Genomic DNA, 14,787 nt, shown 5'->3' with positions numbered 1-14,787 from the left:
ACAGCCACCACCAGTTTGGCTGTCCCAATATCAAGCCACCACCAGTTTGGCTGTCCCAGTATCCAGTCACATCATTCTGGCTGTCCAACCATATCCAGCCAACGCCAGTTTGGCTGTTTTGCTATATAGCCACCACCAGTTTGGCTGTCCCACTAACCAGCAACCACCAGTTTGGTTTTCCCAGTATCCAGCCACCACCAGTTTGCCTGTCCCACTAACCAGCCACCACCAGTTTGGCTGTCCCACTAACCAGCCACCACCAGTTTGGTTGTCCCACTATACAGCAACCACCAGTTTGGTTGTCCCACTATACAGCCACCCCCCGTTTGGCTGTCCCACTATAAAGCCACCACCAGTTTGGTTGTCCCACTATACAGCCACCATCAGTTTGGCTGTCCCACTATAAAGCCACCACCAGTTTGGTTGTCCCACTATACAGCCACCACCAGTTTGGTTGTCCCACTATACAGCCACCACCAGTTTGGCTGTCCTACTAACCAGCCACCAACAGTTTGGCTGTCCCACTAACCAGCTACCACCAATTTGGCTGTCCCACTAACCAGCTACCACCAGTTTGACTGTCTCAATAACCAGCCACCACCAGTTTGGCTGTCCCCCTAACCAGCTACCACCAGTTTGGCTGTCCCACTAACCAGCTTCCACCAGTTTGGCTGTCCCACTAACCAGCTACCACCAGTTTGGCTGTCTCACTAACCAGCTACCACCAGTTTGACTGTCTCAATAACCAGCCACCACCAGTTTGGCTGTCCCACTAACCAGCTACCACCAGTTTGGCTGTCCCACTAACCAGCTACCACCAATTTGGCTGTCCCACTAACCAGCTACCAACAGTTTTGCTGTTCCATTTTCTAGCCAAATGAAGATGATTAATGTCTATGATGTATATATTCTGTAGGTTGTTTGGGAAGCAATGCTTGTTGATCAGCATGCAATTCATGACAGATTTATATACAGTTCAGGAAGTCTGTTCTGTAGAGTTTGCAGAAGTTTGTGACTTGCTGAGAAACACATGAAGTCCACGGTAACTACAGTTAATGGATGCTGTTGATGCATGTGTGAAGGTGTTTTACATGACCCGTTAACTGACAGATGAAACAGGAATGACGGTGCAACTGGCTACCTGTGTAGACAGGTGTCGCCTTCCGACGCCATAAACCAGGCACCTATATATACACCAACCTGTGACTCAACACACCAGTTTTATTTAAAAGTTCAGAAAGAAATTCATGACAAGGGAATTAACCTCTTATGCTCAAAATAGATTCTGACATGTGCATGAGACGATGAAATTTTGTTTTGTTTATGATAGCGGAAGGAAAGAGCATATTCAGAACATAGTCAAAACAGACTTAAAAATTCAATAATTGTTGTCAAACTTGGACTTATTAAATTCATCTTGATTCTCAGCTCCAATATAAATAATTCTAAACAGAAATTCTGAAAACATGATGTGGTTGATGATAAGAAACAACTATTTCTTATGCAGGAGGTGACATGCACTATGGCAGAAGAGGAAGGTGAAGAAAAAGGTCCATAGGGTGAAACATCAACACAAACAGAGGCGTAGCCAGACTTAACTTTAAGGTAATAGGATTGTGTCGCCATTTCTCAGTAGAATTTATTCAAATTTTGTAGTTATATTGAATTGAAGTAAAGAAAATTTTCTGCCACAAAAAAAATATAGGTTGTCAGAATTTTAAGGATTTTAAATGGAAATTTATGTAAAAAGGATTGAATTTTGAAAAAAATTGAAACACACATCCTTTTTGCAAAATAATGTCAATAAAAATGATACTAACATAGATTAGTATTGCATTAATGTATATCAATTTCATAAATGCTGAAATTGTGTAAAATTAATCATCTATAAACGATTAAAAATTGACATTTTATAATAAAACCATATACACATAGTAATTGCATGCAAGAGTTATCATTCTTGAAAAACTTCACAGTAGTGAAATAGGTAGCCGGTTTCCTGAAGTACAGAAAAATGGACACATGTGACTCATTGATTAAAAAACAACTGAATTAATGCCTGGATTGCTTTGCAATACTTTAATATTGAAAGAAGACACTGTTCTGTCAATAATAAGCATACAATATTCATCAGTTTAATATTAAACATTCGAAAATGCGGAAATTGTGATACTGTCTCCCTACATTTCCATCTAGCAATTACACTCCTATTACCTTAAGAGGAAGCAGATCAGCACTGTATCAAAGGTGCAAGTCCAAACATTTCTGGCGAAAGGTCTGGGAGCCACATATGTCTCCAGCATGTCCAGAGTAGAGCCCTGATAAAAATACAGATTTAAATTATAATGAGAATTTTCAGGATCATTTTCCAGGAGTAAATTGCATGAATTAATGGAGACATTTTGCCCCATAGGTGTGCCAATAACCTCCATCACATAGGTGGCCCCATAGGTGTGCAAATAACCTCCATCATAAAGGTGGCCCCATAGGTGTGCCAATAACCTCCATCATATAGGTCGCCCCATAGGTGTGCCAATAACCTCCATCACATAGGTGGCCCCATAGGTGTGCCAATAACCTCCATCATATAGGTGGCCCCATAGGTGTGCAAATAACCTCCATCATATAGGTCGCCCCCTAGGTGTGCCAAAAACCTCCATCATATAGGTCGCCCCATACATTGTAGGTGTGCCAATATAACCACCATCATATAGGTCGCCCCATAGGTGTGCCAATAACCACCATCATATAGGTCGCCCCATAGGTGTGCCAATAACCTCCAGCATATAGGTCGCCCCATAGGTGTGCCAATAACCTCCCTCATATAGGTCGCCCCATAGGTGTGCCAATAACCACCATTATATAGGTCGCCCCAGAGGAGTGCCAATAACCTCCAGCATATAGGTCGACCCATAGGTGTGCCAATAACCTGCATCATATAGGCCGCCCTTTACATTGTGGATGTGCCAATATAACCTCCATCAAATAGGTCGCCCCCATAGGTGTGCCCATAACCTCCATCATATAGGTCGCCTCATAGGTGTGCCAGTAACCACCATCATATAGGTCGCCTCATAGGTGTGCCAAGAACAACCATCATATAGGTCGCCCCATAGGTGTGCCAGTAACAACCATTATATAGGTTGCCCCATAGGTGTGCCAATAACCACCCTCATATAGGTCGCCCCATAGGTGTGCCAATAACAACCATCATATAGGTTGCCCCATAGGTGTGCCAATAACCTCCACCATATAGGTCGCCCCATACATGTAGGTGTGCCAATATAACCACCATCATATAGGTCACCCCATAGGTGTGCCAATAACAACCATCATATAGGTTGCCCCATAGGTGTGCCAGTAACCACTGTCATATAGGTCGCCCCATAGGTGTGCCAATAAATATAACCACCCTCATATAGGTCGCCCCATAGGTGTGCCAATAACCACCCTCATATAGGTCGCCCCATAGATGTGCCAATAACCTCCATCATATAGGTCTCCCCATAGGTGTGCCAGTAACCACCATCATAAAGGTCGCCCCATAGGTGTGCCAATAACCATCCTCATATAGGTTGCCCTATAGGTGTGCCAATAACCACCATCTTATAGGTTGCCCCATAGCTGTGCCAATAACCTCCATCATATAGGTTGCCCCATAGCTGTGCCAATACCCTCCATCATATAGGTCTCCCCATAGGTGTGCCAGTAACCACCATCATAAAGGTCGCCCCATAGGTGTGCCAATAACCACCATCATAAAGGTCACCCCATAGGTGTGCCAATAACATCCATCATATAGGTCGCCCCATACATGTAGGTGTACCAATATAACCACCATCATAAAGGTCGCCCCATAGGTGTGCCAATAACCATCCTCATATAGGTTGCCCTATAGGTGTGCCAATAACCACCATCTTATAGGTCGCCCCATAGGTGTGCCAATAACCACCATCATAAAGGTCACCCATAGGTGTGCCAATAACCACCATCATATAGGTCGCCCCATAGGTGTACCAATAACCTCCATCATATAGGTCGCCCCATACATGTAGGTGTACCAATATAACCACCATCATAAAGGTCGCCCCATAGGTGTGCCAATAACCACCATCATAAAGGTCACCCCATAGGTGTGCCAATGACCACCATCATATAGGTCCCCCCATAGGTGTACCAATAACCTCCATCATAACCACCCTCATATAGGTCGCCCCATAGATGTGCCAATAACCTCCATCATATAGGTCTCCCCATAGGTGTGCCAGTAACCACCATCATAAAGGTCGTCCCATAGGTGTGCCAATAACCACCCTCCATAGGAGTGCCAATAACCTCCAGCATATAGGTCGCCCCATAGGTGTGCCAATAACCTGCATCATATAGGTCGCCCTTTACATTGTGGATGTGCCAATATAAACTCCATCAAATAGGTCGCCCCATAGGTGTGCCCATAACCTCCATCATATAGGTTGCCCCATAGCTGTGCCAATACCCTCCATCATATAGGTCTCCCCATAGGTGTGCCAGTAACCACCATCATAAAGGTCGCCCCATAGGTGTGCCAATAACCACCATCATAAAGGTCAATATAGGTCGCCCCATAGGTGTGCCAATAACCTTCATCATATAGGTCGCCCCATAGGTGTGCCAATATCCTCCATCATATAGGTCGCCCCATACATGTAGGTGTACCAATATAACCACCATCATAAAGGTCACCCCATAGGTGTGCCAATAACATCCATCATATAGGTCGCCCCATACATGTAGGTGTGCCAATATAACCACCATCATAAAGGTCGCCCCATAGGTGTGCCAATAACCACCATCATATAGGTCCCCCCATAGGTGTGCCAATAACCTCCATCATATAGGTCGCCCCATACATGTAGGTGTACCAATATAACCACCATCATAAAGGTCGCCCCATAGGTGTGCCAATAACCATCCTCATATAGGTTGCCCTATAGGTGTGCCAATAACCACCATCATATAGGTCACCCCATAGCTGTGCCAATAACCTCCATCATATAGGTTGCCCCATAGCTGTGATACATGTAGGTGTGCCAATATAACCACCATCATATAGGTCACCCCAGAGGTGTGCCAATAACAACCATCATATAGGTTGCCCCATAGGTGTGCCAGTAGCCACTGTCATCTAGGTCGCCCCATAGGTGTGCCAATAAATATAACCACCCTCATATAGGTCACCCCATAGGTGTGCCAATAGTAACCACCCTCATATAGGTTGCCCCATAGCTCTGCCAATAACCTCCATCATATAGGTTGCCCCATAGCTGTGCCAATACCCTCCATCATATAGGTCTCCCCATAGGTGTGCCAGTAACCACCATCATAAAAGTCGCCCCATAGGTGTGCCAATAACCACCCTCATATTATAGGTCGCCCCATAGGTGTGCCAATAACCTCCATCATATAGGTCGCCCCATACATGTAGGTGTACCAATATAACCACCATCATAAAGGTCACCCCATAGGTGTGCCAATAACCACCATCATATAGGTCCCCCCATAGGTGTACCAATAACCTCCATCATATAGGTCGCCCCATACATGTAGGTGTGCCAATATAACCACCATCATAAAGGTCGCCCCATAGGTGTGCCAATAACCACCCTCATATAGGTCGCCCCATAGGTGTGCCAATAACCACCCTCATATAGGTAGCCCTATAGGTGTGCCAATAACCACCATCATATAGGTCACCCCATAGCTGTGCCAATAACCTCCATCATATAGGTTGCCCCATAGCTGTGCCAATAACCTCCATCATATAGGTCTCCCCATAGGTGTGCCAGTAACCACCATCATATAGGTCGCCCCATAGGTGTGCCAGTAACCACCATCATATAGGTCGCCCCATAGGTAAGCCAATAACCTCCATCATATAGGTAGGTAGTTACAAGTATATACCGCTATATTTATATGCATTTTAAAAATCGTGAAGATATTAGTTCTATAAAATGACGATAACCAAGTCAGCTAGGTCAGACAGATTAATAAAAGTTTATTGAAATGCTTTAACCAGTAATTTTGTTGATTTGTATTTATATTGCGATAAAACAGTGGACTGTAGCTTTACTTTCTTTCAACTGCTTTTCCCACTCTTTCATTTTACAAACCCCCAATCTCCTGGAGATGTTTAATTGTGCTTATATATGATATGATATATTTCATATAGAGTACAAGAAATTAGATTTCACAAACTTATTTTTTTTCCTTTGTTGCATTGTTTGCTTTCTATCAGTTATAGTTTATTTCTAGCCCGCCAGTGGATTAAAGATAAAAAGCCTCTCTCATGTCCAGGGGTGTAGCATAGGGGAATTCCACCGGAGGGGTTTTAAAATTGGGCAAAACCTTAGGCTTGCTAAAGGTTTTGCACCAATCGAAAACCCTTTGGGTGAAATTTCCCTGTCTTACACCCTTGAGCAAGAAAGACAATTTTTCTCTTATTCCAATCACCAGAATTAGTTCAGAAACTGAAAAAAAAAAACAATGCAAATTCTGCATCATGGTATGCATAATGTTCCCGATTTCATGATGACACATTGTTGTTATCACATAGAAACATCTTACACCTTTTTCCTACTCCAGACTAACAGAATCTTATAGGGGTCTGTTCCATGGACAGGGATATCTCAATCCTCGTGTAAGAGTTTGGCTGGCCAACACTCGGCAGTCCTTATGCTGACCAGCCAAACTCTTACACGAGGGTTGAGATATCCCTGTCCATGGAACAGACCCATGTTTGAATAATTTTTTCTCACATACTTACAAACAAACAAATTCCAGTCGGAATAAACATTGTTATGATTCTTCCACCAAAACCCCAAAACCGTTGGGTTGAGTCGGCGGATTTCTTCTTTCAATTGTATGACATCCCAGAAACAATACAATGATGTCACGTGGACAATTCATTATTATGACGTCATAGCGTGTGTCAGCTGTCTTTCCCTACCCCATGTGAGATAGAGTCACCCTGTGAAGTTTGTGAGAAAGTTCTGTCATACACCTACAGGAATGAGAGGAAATGGTCCACTGTTTTAGCAACTGAGTGAGAGTGGCTGTGATGATGAAACTATCACTTGATCCTAACTCTCAAGGAGATATCACACCTCATTATCAGACACACCAATGTCCTATGATACTATAGGAGTTTACCATGTGTGTGTTTGGGGAGGTGTATTGACACAGGGGGAAGGACAAAACTTAACCTTTTCTTTGGTACATTACCTTAATTGATTGAGCCTTTTGATGTAAGTCTGTTCAAAGATACAATTATATACCTGGTGATCTTATTAAAACTATTACTGTTGTTATCATCATCTACTGTGATCTGTCCACAGATTAACAGTTCAAATACCTCAAAGGTTCCAATATTGTAAGTATGATTCAAGATGTAGCTATAGATTCTAGAAACTGAATGTAAAACTTGTCAAGGAGTACAATAATTCTGAGGAGATCTATTACTCTACTACAATATAGCAAATAATTTGATTGTGATTGTAAGGAGGTATCTCCTTTAAAATACATGTAACATTTAGTTGATTAAATACTTTTGTCTGTAGTTTTGCTTAATTTCTCTTCAAATCTCTCATTTAAAAAATTATGGTAAAAAAATCCATACTAAAAATACTGTCTTATTCTTTTGTATGAACTAAAACATCTCTTTGTGAGGTAGGTACAACCCAATAGAGAAATGTTTAAATCAATGGCCCCAGACACCTAAATGCACAACCGCCATAAATAATAATGATATGGGTAGCTTTAGACATCATTTTATAAAGCTGCATGTACATGACATAGTTTCTTCAGATTCTCCAAAATATTCCTGGTTAAAACTTTTGCATTGAGCCTTGTAGATGTAGTATTGAGCTGTAAAGGGAACCCTAAGGTTTTACTACTGTATATATAGGCCTGATAATGATACACATGAGCTGTAAAGGGAACCCTAAGGTTTTACTACTGTATATATAGGCCTGATAATGATACACATGAGCTGTAAAGGGAACCCTAAGGTTTTACTACTGTATTGGCCTGATAATAATACACATGAGCTGTAAAGGGAACCCTAAGGTTTTACTACTGTATTGGCCTGATAATGATACACATGAGCTGTAAAGGGAACCCTAAGGTTTTACTACTGTATTGGCCTGATAATGATACACATGAGCTGTAAAGGGAACCCTAAGGTTTTACTACTGTATAGGCCTGATAATGATACACATGAGCTGTAAAGGGAACCCTAAGGTTTTACTACTGTATTGGCCTGATAATGATACACATGAGCTGTAAAGGGAACCCTAAGGTTTTACTACTGTATTGGCCTGATAATGATACACATGAGCTGTAAAGGGAACCCTAAGGTTTTACTACTGTATTGGCCTGATAATGATACACATGAGCTGTAAAGGGAACCCTAAGGTTTTACTACTGTATTGGCCTGATAATGATACACATGAGCTGTAAAGGGAACCCTAAGGTTTTACTACTGTATTGGCCTGATAATGATACACATGAGCTGTAAAGGGAACCCTAAGGTTTTACTACTGTATTGGCCTGATAATGATACACATGAGCTGTAAAGGGAACCCTAAGGTTTTACTACTGTATTGGCCTGATAATGATACACATGAGCTGTAAAGGGAACCCTAAGGTTTTACTACTGTATTGGCCTGATAATGATACACATGAGCTGTAAAGGGAACCCTAAGGTTTTACTACTGTATTGGCCTGATAATGATACACATGAGCTGTAAAGGGAACCCTAAGGTTTTACTACTGTATTGGCCTGATAATGATACACATGAGCTGTAAAGGGAACCCTAAGGTTGTACTACTGTATTGCGCCTTGTTTATGTAGTATTGAGCTGTAAAGGGAACCCTAAGGTTGTACTACTGTATTGGCCTGATAATGATACACATTTTCCTGTGGACTAATTGCCTTTCATTATCCCTACTATATGCGACACAAATGGTGGGGAAATTAACTCACATGCTGCGCCAATAACTCTACATCCATTACATCAGCAGATTATTATGTTGTTTGTGATCTGCATACTATTTATAACTGCACATTACACAAATGTTTCACAGAGTGACAAACACCTCAAAAGTTTGATACTTTAAAAACAGAATAGATATTTTTGAACGAAAAATGGAAGGTACCAATGTAGCTTGTTCGGCGTCATAGGCCAAGGGTACTCAAACTCAAAACACAAATTATGTTTACAGTTCCAAGTTCAAAGGTCATGGGAACTTACTTTTGTAAGGTTTTATTTATTTTCATATATACCTGACATTTCCTTTGTCATATAAGGTGCTCAAACATCAGGCTGACCAACTGGCGGTGTATGAGGTAACATTCAAAGTCTCTATATCAAAGGTAAAAGACAAGTGTTACTTTGAAAAGATATTTTTTTACAACATTTTATATATAAAAAAAATGTTTCATAGGTTTATTTCCAAAAAAAAAAAGAAAGTTTCCTTAGAGATACTTCATAAACTTATGCACTGGTTGATTGTGTGGCTGCATTTGAGGTCACTGAAGGTCATTATGAAAAGATCAATATGACCTTCATTTAAGTGTGCTAAAACTTCATTCACAAAGTCATCAAACTAATGGTCATGTAAGGTAACTATCAATAGATTTCAGTGAAGCCTATAGAACTATACACTGATAATTGGGTAATTATAACATACATGTAATTAACATGCTTGGATTGTGCATGTGGTGACAGAATCAAAGACAGACATTTCCTTTCAGTATTGGTCCTATATACTTTGTGCTCCCTCAAATCCTACCATCATGATGATTTAGAAAGATCACAATATTGTGTGGTTATTGATTTAGTATGTTCTCCACATAACTGAAGGTTATTTTGAGTTTTAATGATTTCATATCATGATATATAAACATTATAATAGGACTTGGGAGATAAGACATTGTTGTTATGACTGAAATACGAATGAATCAAATTTACAGCTTGATACTGGATCTTTATCTCCATCTCAGTCAATGATCAGTAACCGGTACAAGTGGGTACTTGTTAAAATGTCCCTGTTTTAGGGAGGAGGAGGGGAGGATGTATTGTTTGAAGACAGTGTCCTAAGATAACGGGACACTTTTTGAGTGACACCAAACTGAAATGTCATAACCTGGGCCAGTAGCATGTCACACCATCCAGTCACATTATACTGACAACGAGCCAATCAGGCCTCACCAACACCCATTTAAAGCTGAATGTAGAGCTCAGAGCAATAGGTACCTAGGTTAAGGACTTTGGTTTGTCTCCGTTAGGGGACAGAACACACATCCTAAAGGAAATGAAATGTGGATGAAGTTTGCTTAACCCTTCCACCACTAGTACTGCAGACCATAATGGACTCATCCAGATCAATGCATGGTATAGTCTACTAAAGTTGCATAGGGGTGAAAGGCTTAACTGAAGTTAACACTCATACACATGTTTGAATAAACATGCATGATGTTGTTATCACACAAAACTTCATTTACCACATGTCTAGTTTCTGTATCACGTCTAGACCTGTATTACAGACAGAAACATCTATTTGGCTCTTAAAAGGTTTTATTTAAGGATGTAATGTAAGATTTTTCTAGGATTTAAAGTTGTTTACATGAAATTCAAGCCCTTTATGTAATACAGATGTATCCAGTATGTTGTAGGAACACCTGCTTTAAATTGAAAGTCGGCTGAAGCTGCCCCTGTAAATATAGCTACATGTATATTTTAATGTTGCTACTGGAATCAATGACAGATAAAAATGGAGATAGCTTTCTGTTGATATTTCAACGATAACCTGACCCAATGGAAAAACAAAACTGATTGCTCTAATTATACACATATCTGATTCCATTACCTAATGTCAAGATAAATTGGTCACGTAATCCTTTACTAAACAGCTGTGATTGTGAGGCAGATTTTTTTTATTGTGAAGATGGGGATCTACATAACACACATAACATATATAAATAGAGATCCAGTACAAGGAGAAGAATCTAACATTAGATATTGTAACTGAGAGTTAAAGATACTGCAGAGAGTAACACTGAGAGTTTTACATGCATCAGACAGTAACACTGAGAGTTTTACATACAGCAGATAGTAACATTGAGAGTTTTACATACCGCAGACAGTAACACTGAGAGTTTTACATACAGTAGACAATAACACTGAGAGTTTTACATACAGCAGACAGTAACATACACATATCTGATTCCATTACCTAATGTCAAGATAAATTGGTCACGTAATCCTTTACTAAACAGCTGTGATTGTGAGGCAGATTTTTTTTTAATTGTGAAGATGTGGATCTACATAACACACATAACATATATAAATAGAGGTCCAGTACAAGGAGAAGAATCTAACATTAGATATTGTAACTGAGAGTTCAAGATACTGCAGAGAGTAACACTGAGAGTTTTACATGCACCAGACAGTAACACTGAGAGTTTTACATACAGTAGACAATAACACTGAGAGTTTTACATACAGCAGACAGTAACATACACATATCTGATTCCATTACCTAATGTCAAGATAAATTGGTCACGTAATCCTTTAATAAACAGCTGTGATTGTGAGGCAGATTTTTTTTTAATTGTGAAGATGTGGATCTACATAACACACATAACATATATAAATAGAGATCCAGTACGAGGAGAAGAATCTAACATTAGATATTGTAACTGAGAGTTAAAGATACTGCAGAGAGAAACACTGAGAGTTTTACATGCATCAGACAGTACCACTGAGAGTTTTACATACATCAGATAGTAACACTGAGAGTTTTACATCCACCAGCCAGTAACATTGAGAGTTTTACATACAGCAGATAGTAACGCTAAGAGTTTTACATACATCAGACAGTAACACTGAGAGTTTTATATACAGCAGACAGTAACACTGAGAGTTTTACATACAGTAGACAATAACACTGAGAGTTTTACATACAGCAGACAGTAACATACACATATCTGATTCCATTACCTAATGTCAAGATAAATTGGTCACGTAATCCTTTACTAAACAGCTGTGATTGTGAGGCAGATTTTTTTTTAATTGTGAAGATGTGGATCTACATAACACACATAACATATATAAATAGAGATCCAGTACGAGGAGAAGAATCTAACATTAGATATTGTAACTGAGAGTTCAAGATACTGCAGAGAGTAACACTGAGAGTTTTACATGCATCAGACAGTAACACTGAGAGTTTTACATCCATCAGACAGTAACACTGAGAGTTTTACATATAGCAGATAGTAACATTGAGAGGTTTACATACAGCAGACAGTAACACTGAGAGTTTGACATATAGCAGACAGTAACATTGAGAGTTTTACATACAGCAGATAGTAACACTGAGAGATTTACATACATCAGACAGTAACACTGAGAGTTTTATATACAGCAGACAGTAACACTGAGAGTTTTAAATACAGCAGATATTAACACTAAGATTTTTACATACACCAGCCAGTAACATTGAGAGTTTTACATACAGCAGATAGTAACACTGAGAGATTTACATACATCAGACAGTAACACTGAGAGTTTTATATACAGCAGACAGTAACACTGAGAGTTTTACATCCATCAGACAGTAACACTGAGAGTTTTACATATAGCAGATAGTAACATTGAGAGGTTTACATACAGCAGACAGTAACACTGAGAGTTTGACATATAGCAGACAGTAACATTGAGAGTTTTACATACAGCAGATAGTAACACTGAGAGTTTTACATAAAGCAGACAGTAACACTGAGAGTTTTAGATACAGCAGACAGTAACACTGAGAGTTTTACATACAGTAGACAATAACACTGAGAGTTTTACATACAGCAGACAGAAACACTGAGAGTTTTACATACAGCAGACAGTACCACTGAGAGTTTTACATACAGCAGATAGTAACACTGAGAGATTTACATACATCAGACAGTAACACTGAGAGTTTTAGATACAGCAGATATTAACACTGAGAGTTTTACATACACCAGCCAGTAACATTGAGAGTTTTACATACATCAAATAGTAACATTGAGAGTTTTAAATACAGCAGACAGTAACACTGAGAGTTTTACATCCATCAGACAGTAACACTGAGAGTTTTACATACAGCAGATAGTAACATTAAGAGTTTTACATACAGCAGACAGTAACACTGAAAGTTTTACATACAACAGACAGTAACACTGAGAGTTTTACATACATCAGACAGTAACACTGAGAGTTTGACATACAGCAGACATTAACATTGAGAGTTTGACATACAGCAGACAGTAACACTGAGTTTTAAATACAGCAGACAGTAACACTGAGAGTTTTAAGAGTTTTACATCCATACACTGAGAGTTTGACATACAGCAGACAGTAACACTGAGAGATTTACATACAGCAGATAGTAACGCTAAGAGTTTTACATACAGCAGACAGTAACACTGAGAGTTTTACATACTTGATAAAGTAACATTGAGAGTTTTACATACAGCAGACAGTAACACTGAGAGTTTTACATACAGCAGGCAGTAACACTGAGAATTTTACATATAGCAGACAGTAACATTGAGAGTTTTACATACAGCAGATAGTAACATTGAGAGTTTTACAAACAGCAGACAGTAACACTGAGAGTTTTACATACATCAGGCAGTAACACTGAGAATTTGACATATAGCAGACATTAACATTGAGAGTTTTACATACAGCAGACGGTAACACTGAGAGTTAACCATACAACAAACAGTAACACAGATAGTTTTACATACATCAGACAGTAACACTGAGAGTTTGACATACAGCAGACAGTAACATAGAGAGTTTGACATACAGCAGACAGTAACACTGAGTTTTAAATACAGCAGACAGTAACACTGAGAGTTTTACATACAGCAGGCAGTAACACTGAGAATTTGACATATAGCAGACAGTAACATTGAGAGTTTTACATACAGCAGACAGTAACACTGAGAGTTTTACATACAGCAGACAGTAACACTGAGAGTTTTACGTCCAGCAGACAGTAACACTGAGAGTTTTACATACAGTAGGCAATATCACTGAGAGTTTTACATACAGCAGACAGTAGCACTGAGAGGTTTACATACAGCAGACAGTAACACTGAGAGTTTTTCATACAGCAGACATTAACACTGAGAGTTTTACATACAGTAGACAATATCACTGAGAGTTTTACATACAGCAGACAGTAGCACTGAGAGTTTTACATACAGCAGACAGTAACACTGAGAGTTTTACTTACAGCAGACAGTAACACTGAGAGATTTACATACAGCAGACAGTAGCATTGAGAGTTTTACATACAGCAGACAGTAACACTGAGATTTTTACATACACCAGACATTGTAACTGATAATGTTACATACACCAGACAGTAACACTGAGAGTTTTACTTACAGCAGACAGTAACACTGAGAGTTTTACATACAGCAGACAGTAACACTGAGAGATTTACATACATCAGACATTAACACTGAGAGTTTTACATACAGTAGACAGTAACACTGAGAGTTTTACATACAGCAGACAGTAACACTGAGAGATTTACATACAGCAGACATTAACACTATGTTTTACATACATTAGACAGTAACACTGAGAGTTTTACATACACGAGACTGAAACGCTCATAGTTTTACATACACCAGACAGTAACACTGAGAGTTTTACTTACAGCAGACAGTAACACTGAGAGTTTAAGATACAG

The 14,787-nt window shown here is 39.5% G+C and overlaps 1 protein-coding gene across 1 annotated transcript in view; it reads right to left on the bottom strand.

Moving 5' to 3' along the window:
* Positions 1 to 2,171: 2,171 nt before the first annotated feature.
* LOC110452582 (2-oxoisovalerate dehydrogenase subunit beta, mitochondrial-like) overlaps positions 2,172 to 14,787 on the bottom strand; it is a 93,779-nt gene continuing 81,163 nt past the window's right edge. Inside the window, exon 10 of the mRNA XM_021501211.1 lies at positions 2,172 to 2,318. The gene's annotated coding sequence lies outside the window, so the exon portion shown is untranslated. The remainder of the gene's footprint in view (positions 2,319 to 14,787) is intronic.

Source organism: Mizuhopecten yessoensis, unplaced genomic scaffold (assembly GCF_002113885.1).
Source record: "Mizuhopecten yessoensis strain PY_sf001 unplaced genomic scaffold, ASM211388v2 scaffold6731, whole genome shotgun sequence".
In the NCBI taxonomy this organism is placed as follows: Eukaryota; Metazoa; Mollusca; class Bivalvia; order Pectinida; family Pectinidae; genus Mizuhopecten; species Mizuhopecten yessoensis.
This window is presented reverse-complemented; position numbering and strand designations above follow the sequence as displayed.